Here is a 10090-nt window from a genome sequence, read left to right as displayed (position 1 = left end):
CCCCCCCCCCCCCCCCCCCCCCCCCCCCCACCCCCCCCCCCCCCCCCCCCCCCCCCCCCCCCCCCCCCCCCCCCCCCCCCCCCCCCCCCCCCCCACCGCCCCTCTCTGTATTCACTGATTACTGTTAAAGCACACATTAAATATACATTATAAAGGGCAGTCTGTACCAAACTCCAGCTAAAAGGGAAAGGTAGCAACTCATACAGTTAATGAGAGAAAATACAGTCTAATGTACCTGCTGATTTCTTAATAAAGTTAGCTACATCATACTAAACCATCAATATGTTGGTTACCAGTGAACTTCCCCATGCCAGTTGTATGATTTATTAGAATAACAAAATAAAGCTTTAATTCTCCTCTAATCACTTACATTGCTGACTATGGAGCCTGTAGCCTAAATGAGCAGCTACTGGAGCTAGACTAAGGCATGTTGATGTAGCCAGCAACATTATGATATACATATATATAATGATTTATGATATATATTCTAGGAGTGGGCAGCATAGCATCTCCTACTGAAATAAACAGATTGAGCAGCTAAATCTATGGCCTAGCCACAGCTGGTTAGATTTTTATTGGCCATAATACAGTAACAGCACTTATAGGAAACAAATTAATTTTCATTATTTTTATGAAAAATATAGCATAATAAATATTCCGTCCTCATTTGAGTAGATCTGTAATACTGTGGCTGCACCCCTGAGTAAACTACCACGTTAAAATAAGGGCTCTGTTTCAACGTTTAATCTCATGAATGGAGGAAAGTGAAAAAAAAACCTTCTAAACTAAGTCCGGACATTGGTTACCTTACAGCTATAGTTACGGCCATGGTCTGTATTTGTAGTGACTGTTTTGAGTAATACGTGGAGCTTCACTGTTCCTTACAGCAGTGGTCCACACATACGTGCAGGAGGGTATTTTAATGCCCACAAACATTTGCTCATCATACCTGCAAAATCTGACCCAAGTTAATGAATTTATTTTTATTAAATTACATTTTATGAAAAGAAATATTTTCTATATTTTCAAATATGTAACAATGCAGCATCATAAAATCCTACATTCAGTGATTATGCCTGAAACACCTAAAAAATACAGCTGTCTAAAATATTTTTATATCCTTTAAATGTCTCTGTGTTTTGTTGTAGAGGACGTAGCAGAGAATTATGATGATGTCATCACTGCTGGTCAGAGCTCAGCTGTTGAAACAGGTTTGACTTGTAATGTAACAACACTGTAATCTCAAACATGAACACAGTCACTGATGATACTGAAGCTGATTTAATGACTTTTATCTTTACAATTTCACAGAAGACATGACAGATAACTATGATGATGCTGTTACCGCTGGACCAAACTCCAACATTATGACAGGTATGCTTTTCTTAAAATGGGCAAACTATTTAAAGCTGACATATCACTAGTTAAAACATCAGTTTTCTTTCTTATTTTTATAATTTACCTTCCCATGTTGCTGTAGTGGACACACCAGAGAACTACAATGATGTCATCACTGCAGGACAGGACGTAGAAAAGGTAAAAGGTAAGTGGCTATCATTCTAATGTAGTTATATATAAAATGAACAGGACAAATGGCATGCGCTGGGTAAATACTGGTGTGCACAGATCTAGACACATGAGGGGCTCATTCTCAGTGTGTGGCTTTTGGCCCATCAGGCAAATGCTGCTGCCCCAAAACAAAGCATAACAATAATAACCAGGAAAGTTCAATTGTGAAGGCTAGCTAGAGAAAGATGGAAAAACCTCCAAAAAGCATAAGGGCACAGAAAAAAAAGTTGCTTAAATAATATGCAAAGAAATTAAGAAATGAAAGTTCACAATTTATTTGGATATCAGATGAAAGAACCGCAGGACCAAAATCAGAGTCCAGATTTCTTTGTTACACATTTTAATGATTAAACACTGCTGATTCATCTGTTAATGACAAAGTTTAGTCAGTGTGTTTCAGCAGAGAAATCATCAAAACCTGTGTTGGACACTCTACAGAACCTACAGCTCTATAGGTGTATTCTGTGTCATTGAATAAAAGATGCAACCAACAAAAACACAACCAACTAAAGTTTTGGGGATTTTTTATGATATTTTGGGTCAATTAAAATTAGGTAGTTAGTGTGAAAGATGACACTAACATGCATGTGTTTATTTTCAAAACTTGACGTGCATTAGAGTACATGACTCATGTAAATAAGCCTTAAGGCTATAGGGCTTGCAGTTTTTTAGGTGTTGGTAGGGGGGGATCACTGTTTGTAGTGGTCTGGTCTAGACGGAAACGCAGGGCTGAACTCAGTTCCCAGTCCAGCCCTGACACTTAGCCACAGTTGTGAAGATGTGTAGAAGTCCTCTCTACATCTGTCTAAGTGTATTCTAAGAGTGAACAGGACAATGCAGAAGATTGACACTTAAAGAACAACTTGGTTAAACTTGAAGTTGACCTGTTAAATAGACTTGCATAGTGCTCTATTTTCTGCTCTCCTTTTCTTTCACTTTTGGATATTTTTGGAATATATTCATTATAAGAAAGACATGGGTTTTTTGTTATCGTTTTAAAGAGTTAAATGCTCTTCTTGTTTTACAGACTATGATGACGTGGAGGAGGAGCCTCAGCCAGAGATGAATCATGCAACTGAGAGCCTACAGCCAGTGTCTTTCCTCAGGAAATTACATTCAAACTTCTTCAAACGCAAGAAATTCTAAGATTTTATCATAAATCACTCCCCCACACATACACAGCTAAACATCCCCCCACACACAGTTCACATGTTTCTTTTATTTTAGTATATTTTCTAAGAGTTCCACCAACCTCTCAAATCTCATTAATTCATCTAAATGTTTAGGATCTTACTTTGATCTGTTTATTCTATTTTTATCTTCTTGAAAACATTCTGTATCTGATGTGATAAAGGTAGTCAATTAAAAGGTTTTTAGAAGAAATTATTCATTTGTTGCCAAAAGCCTTCATTTTTATGTACAGTTTTACAACATGATTATTTTTGGTTGAAGGTCTGAAATTAAAGGGAAATTCATTTTCACTGTAAATGATGTATGACAGCTTTCTGTTTTCAGTGCAGGCATTTAAAATCAGGCTAAAATCTGTTTATAGAGCAATTATAAAGCACTGATCACCCACCGAATACTGTGCTGCACTGTGAAAAATGGTGCATTCTCTGTTTTTTTTTCTTTAACTCAAATAAATACTCCAATTGAAATAATGCAAAGCAAACTTTTAATTTGGGGAATAAACACAATATTTTACATAAATTCGAACCTGAAAAACATGGTTCCGCTTTTTATAGTGTGCAACATAAGTCAGATTTCAGACCTTCTTGTGTGTTATTTGCAAACGTATAATGATTGTGTGATTATTATGCTGATGATTTGACATTAAATCCACACAGACATAATAATTACTGTATGTTGAATTCTGTATCTGGAACTTCTTATGATTTAAGTGTGTAATGTATTGAATCTATTACTGTGGTGTGACAGATAATTCTGTACTCCTCGTCTCTGTGCTGATCATTACACATTTTAAAGTTACACTTAGTGTAAAGATACAGACACACCTAATCAACTTACATGCACACTCTTATACTCACACCTATTCAACTGTACCACACACTTCCTCACAACACACGACACACCCAAGTTCTCCCATAAACACCCTCACACACCACTAATCAGCTTGTCCACACATTCTCACACACACACCACCACGTCTATCCAAACACACTTTCACACACACACACCCCTCTGCCGAAAAAATTCTGTACTATACACACCTAAACAACTCTACCGTGCACACACCCCAATTAGAGCCTCAGAGCAAATTTTATCTGGATAAAAGGTAGCCTGTTTTTCAAAATGAAATATCTGTTTTAATATTGTGAACATATGAAATGTATTTTTAATATGGTTTCTAAGGACAGTCTATGGTCTGATTTTTAATGCTGATGTTCTTCCATAAATTTATCACTTATGTTTATTGAATAAAAACATCAATAAGGTTTGATGATTGGGTGCAGTACCACCTTATTTCCCAAGTGCTGCTGAGCTGTTGTCACGATTGGCCCCTCCCACTCCTCTCCTGCTTCTGTTTACTTGTCCTCATGCTTCTTTGTTTGGTTTCCTCCCTGTTCTGCCCCTCTTGTTTCTTGTCTCCACCCTTGACTGTTCCAACCTGTTTTCCTGTTTGCGTCTTGTGAACCCTCTTGTATTTAGGCCCTGTGTTTTTCCTAGTAGGTTGTTGGTCTTTGTATTGTGTGTTGGATGTACTGTTTGATGTATTCTTTGTCTTGTATTGTATTTCATTGTACTGGATGTGCTGTATGTTTGATATGTTGGATGTATTGTTTGTTTATTCCAGTCCCTGTTATAGTTTTCCTGTGTTTCTTTCGTTACGTCTGGCTCTCGATCTCTCTGTATTGGCTATTTGAACCTGGACCATTTCAACCACGACCCTGATTATGGATTTGCCCTGAATAAATCTTGCTTTTCTCAGCACGTGCGTCTGCCTCATCGCTCCACGTTACAGCTGTTGATTCTAATACACTTTTGTCATGCCATAACTGTAACAGTCTCTAAGGTTGGATCCTCTACACAATTTGTTATTCCATTCCTATGTTCTCATTAACATTGCCATGTTTCACACACACACACAGACACAGACACATTTTCTAAGCAGCTTATCCTTCTGGGTCTTTGGGGAGCTGGAGCCAATTCAAGCAATCATTGGGCAGAAAGTAGGATACAGCCTGGACAGGTCGCCAGTCCATCGCAGGGCAGACACACAGACATATACATTTGCACCAAGGAGCTATTTAGCATATGATTGCACATCTTTGGAATTTGGGAGGAAACCAGAGTGCCCAAAAGAAACCCATACAGACATGGGAAAATTTCCCTGGTCACCCAGCTGGGAATCAAACACAAGATCTTCTTTCTGGCAGGTAACAGCGCTACATAATCTAATAGCCCAGGAGTGACTTGTATGCACAAAGGATGCTGGTTTAAACTAGGTCCAATCTGTTTACCCCACAAGACCCCAATTCAACATGCTGGCAGAATTTAGGTATTTAGAATTGAGACAATAATTTTGGGATTTAGATCACATTTATGGAACTAGGGTCAACACTTTGGAATTGCAATTCCAACTCTGATATACAGAGCACAATTTTGATGTAATAAAATGGAACATTTTTTTTTTCAACAGAACAAAAACTTTTGGATAAAGATCCCAGTTTTGGAATTAAGAACATCATACTGGATCTATAACTGGAACCAGGATTGCTTTTCTGGAATGCAGATTACACTTGTCAGGTGTAATACCCATTGTCGCCACCAGAGGCTTACCTGAATACTGACTTACTCTCTAGTTGCACCCTGACCTTTCACCTGCAGCTCATTTACCTGCCTATTTAAGGACCTTCAATACACTGGCTCAGTGTGAAGTTTTGCCAGTTTATGTGCATGTTAAGCCTTGTTTCTTGCTGTTGATGTTTTTGGATTGCACTGACCTGTTTTCTGTACTCTTTGACTCTGGATCTTCCCTTGGGTGCTTTTGCTGGTTTTAAACTTTTCTAGCGTTTTGTTTTTTCCAATCAGTCTGGAGAGTCTTCCTTACAACAGTATTGGAAAAAGGATCATCATCTTAAAAATAATAAGGAATTTTTTTAAATAAGCTCACTGATATTTTATTAATTGAGATTCTAATTTTTACCCCCCATTATTTTGATATTAATATTCATTTTTTGGAAGGGTCATGATGGCAAAGATTTTAAGTAATAGTAATCTTGTTCTGCCTGTCAGGCTCAATGTCTGGTTCGAGTATGTCCAGTTTGGTGGTCCTAGGGTGTTATTTTTTAAGGGTCCCTGAATTGTAACTTTTTTCTTTCCAAAGCCTAATATTTCTTTCTTGGAATTTGTGCCAGTGCGTTTCAATGACAAGTCAGAGATTTAGATTTCTTTTTTGGAATTTCCATCATTAAAAGAAGGTAACTCATATTCTCAACTAACAAAAAGTGACTCCATCCACTGGTTTGGCCTGTTTCAGCTGAGTGCTCTGTCTACCTGAAGTATAGTTTGAGTGTGTCCTCTGAATTGGCAACTCTTCTCTATTAAAAGCCTAATACAGACTGATTAAAGGTTCCTGAACCAAACTCAGAACTCTCTGTTGCCTGGAGCTCTAGTTGGAATATGCCTGCTTTTAGGTGGCTCTTAGGGGCCACCATTTTGCAAAAGGCAACAAAATACTATTTGGGCCTTCCTTGTTTAAGGTCATAAAAGCACATACTGAAAATGTCATGTAAAGCCAACACAGCTCCACTAAACTCTGCACACACTGTCACCTCAGGACCAAGTTAACAAGTGCCTATGTAACAGGTTCAACACTGGTAGTGTGGTTCACCGCATACTGTTTGGACTAGACCTAGGCTCGTGAAAGAGCTGGTGAGCTTTGAAGGACAAATTCAGTGACTGATATATATAAATAGCACAATTGGCTGAGTTTAATTGGGGTCTTATGAAACCTGGAGATTACCAGCACATCAACAAACCATACACATGAATCAAATGAATGGACAAATAAAATAAAATAAAAAATAAAAATGTGTAAGTGTGTGTGTGTTTCAGTTCAGTTCTGAGGTGTTCTCTTCTGCACGCAATTGCTTTATTTCCTGTTTCAGAATTTGGCTCGCCACTCCTTACCGGAGAAATCAGAATTCAAGAAGGGCACCAGTGGATGGGGTGTCCTGCTATTAGAGCTGTCACTCAAGGTTCCACGCGTTCAAGAAACCTGACAGGAGGAATCAGGACTGTTCGAGTTGATGATGCCAAAGGGAAGGGATTCCACACTCTGACACTTTTAGGCTGTCTCAAGGCTCCAAAGGGGTCCAATAAAACCTGACCTGTACACCAAACAGGCATAAAGTTGCATGTTTTTTCCTCCATTTTCCCAATTCCATCATGTACACACACACACATATACCACATACAACAAATAAATCTTGTCAAATGAATCATATAACTTCGATTCACAGGAAAAGAAATAGCCCCAATAATGAAATATTTTCATATTATGACAATAATAACCACATTAACCGTCAATAAAATTAATAATCTGACACACAAAACATTCCAAAGTATATAACTTTTAACTGTACAATTTTATAATATGATTTTAGGAATAATATTACTTATTGAGAACATTAACAATATTTCCCTGAGCATGTAACCTTAACTGCTCGGCAAAGGTAAGATCTTAAGGGAAGCATAGCATAGCTTTCACCAAAAGGTGCTAAAAACATGGGCGATAGGCAGGTGGCCATAACAGGTAACAACATCAACCAAATTGTTGAAATTTTCACTCGTGCACATGGCACCATCTTACACACACAAGCTGCACTGAATGTACAGGGCTCTGCATATATATATATATATATATATATATATATATATATATAATTTATGAACTGCTCGGTAATGACAACATCTTACATTTAATAAGAGAAATAAGCTCATTTTACGGTTATATAATCAGAACTATTTGTAATAACCACTTTAATTCACAGAACGCATCTTACCAAAGCTCAGTAAACACATTCAGTGTCAAAATGGGGTTCCATGGCTTCTTGGATGTGGTATCTCACTCAGATAAAACTTAATATCTGACAGTGTTCTAATTTAATTAGAACAGAGAGCTCAGCTGCACATCTGTGCTGAGCGAGCACAAAGAGAAAAAAGGGAAGAGAAAGTTCGTACCAAACCTCAAGTCGTGAGTGTGGTAGGAGGGGCTTGAACCTGATTGGCTAGTACTCTTTAGTTCAAAGAAGTAAAATTAATATGCTTATATAATTTTTATCACTGCGAATAATTAATTATTAACTGTCTACAAAGTCTAAGTTTACAGTGATATAAGATTTTAAATTAAATAGGATTATCTAAAATTCAATATTATTATTATTTAGTTCACAGTGACCTTTATGTTAAGGTATATGGTATATTTATATTAACTTTGCATTTTGGAATTAATTATTATTTTAAATTTAATCCACTGAGCAGTATTTATATCTGGGTTACACCTAAGTTGAGGGGCCCCAGGGGCCATGGCTAAGTAAGCCCTATTAACACTGTGCTGTGCAGTATTATAAAGGCTACTGCATCATACTGTAATGCACATCATACTGCACTTTTTTCCCAAGACTTATTTCTGAAGAAAAGATACCTGGTCAATTGTGACAGGAAGCTTTAGACAAGCACTACTGCACCAACTGGTAGTGATCAAATCCCTGTTCTTCTCAACCTCCTACATATAATCCAATACCAGAATAGAGTTCCTCACCAGGACCTCCTTGTTTGACCTCAAAGGTCAAGTCATACACACTTATTCTTCAGAGATTTTTTTTTTTGTTTGTTTTTATTATTTCTATTGTTAAAGGTGCATTTTCCATGGGCCACGCTGTTTTTTTTTTCAGTTTTGAACATCTCAACTGTCTTATTTTAATTCAGGCTCAATCTCAAACCGCTCCCTTCTCCCCGTATAGACACTGCATAGGAGCCATGGACTCTTCCCTCTGAGGAGACTCATCATGGACTCTTCCTGTCTCCTCCCACTTGCACACCTACATCTGATCTTGGACTCGAGAAGACCCCTTTTTGATCTCCTTTGTTTTCCAAGTAGGTTTGTGAAGTCACTGTTTTTTGTTATCCTGAGGTCCTAGCCATAAACAATGAGGCCCAGACCTCCCTTTGCCCAGCCACTTCCACTAGCTCCCTGAGGGGATTCTGAGGCGCTCCCAGGCCAGCTGGGCAATATAGTCACGCCAGCGTGTCCTGGGTCTTCCCCGGGGTCTCCTCCCAGGTGGACTTGCGTGCGACACCTCCTCTCGACGTGGAGCAGCAGCGGCTCTACTCCGAGTCCCTCCCAGATGACCGAACTTCTCACCCTATCTCTAAGGGAGAGTCCAGACACCCTGCGGAGGAAACTCATTTCGGCCGCTTGTATTCGCGATCTCGTTCTTTCGGTCATTACCCAAAGCTCATGACCATAGGTGAGGGTGGGAACGTAGATCGACCAGTAAATCAAGAGCCTTGCCTTATGGCTCAGCTCTTTCTTTACCACAACAGACCGGTAAAGAGCCCGCATCACTGCTGACCCAGCACCAATCCGCCTGTCAATCTCCCGCTCCCTTGTACCATCACTTGTGAACAAGACCCCGAGATGCTTAAACTCCGCCACTTGAGGCAAGAGCTTATCCCCGACCCAGAGAGGGCTCTCCCCCACTAGAAGGCCTGGTCCAGCTGACCAAAAAGTCCAATAATACCTATCACACGAGGCTGGCGGCTAGTCTGAGCTATGCTAGCGGGCAGTAATTACACAACATTACAGTCTCTTTCCATGTATCACAGTTGTTTTCGTGATATCGAGCTGATAACACGACTGTAACATGAGTGGTGGTTCCATTAGCCACAGAATCACCGTGGAACTTTCTCACTCTCCTCTCCATGTGCTCTCCCTTCCCCCTCGTCCCCCTAGCCCATGCCCCTTTCTCCATGCAAAACACCTGAAAGAGTTTGGGTCACAAACTGAAACCAAATTAAAGAAGAGAAAAGAAATAAAGATAAAGAAAACAATGTAGTTCAATATTAGCCCAAATTTATATGAACTATTTTAAAGGAACAAAACTCCTATAACCGATTATTTAGCACCCATTATTTCAGATCTTTCCACTACCACAGTGTTTTCAAATAAAATACTAATTAAATGTTTTTTTTTCCACACTACATTAATCTCCATTCTGAACTCTGCTCAGAAATGACAGAGCACAGCTTTCAGTTTTTAGAGACAATAAATTGGTTAATTTGAGTGATCTTTTCTAAGTACATTAAACACAGAATTATTATTATTATTATTGTTGTTGTTGTTGCTGTTGTTTTAAAGAGTGAAAATCTACTGCATTACACTTCTATTGCATTACCAAACTTCAGGGCAGTAATGCTGATGGTCCTGTTATTCTTGATTAGATACTAATTATTAATTTTTAATTTTCTGCATAAGGAATATTCATCTCTCACA

The sequence above is a fragment of the Pygocentrus nattereri genome, chromosome 1 (genome assembly GCF_015220715.1).
Source record: "Pygocentrus nattereri isolate fPygNat1 chromosome 1, fPygNat1.pri, whole genome shotgun sequence".
Lineage (NCBI taxonomy): Eukaryota > Metazoa > Chordata > Actinopteri > Characiformes > Serrasalmidae > Pygocentrus > Pygocentrus nattereri.
The sequence above is the reverse complement of the archived record's forward strand: the minus strand, read 5'-3'. Positions refer to the sequence as shown.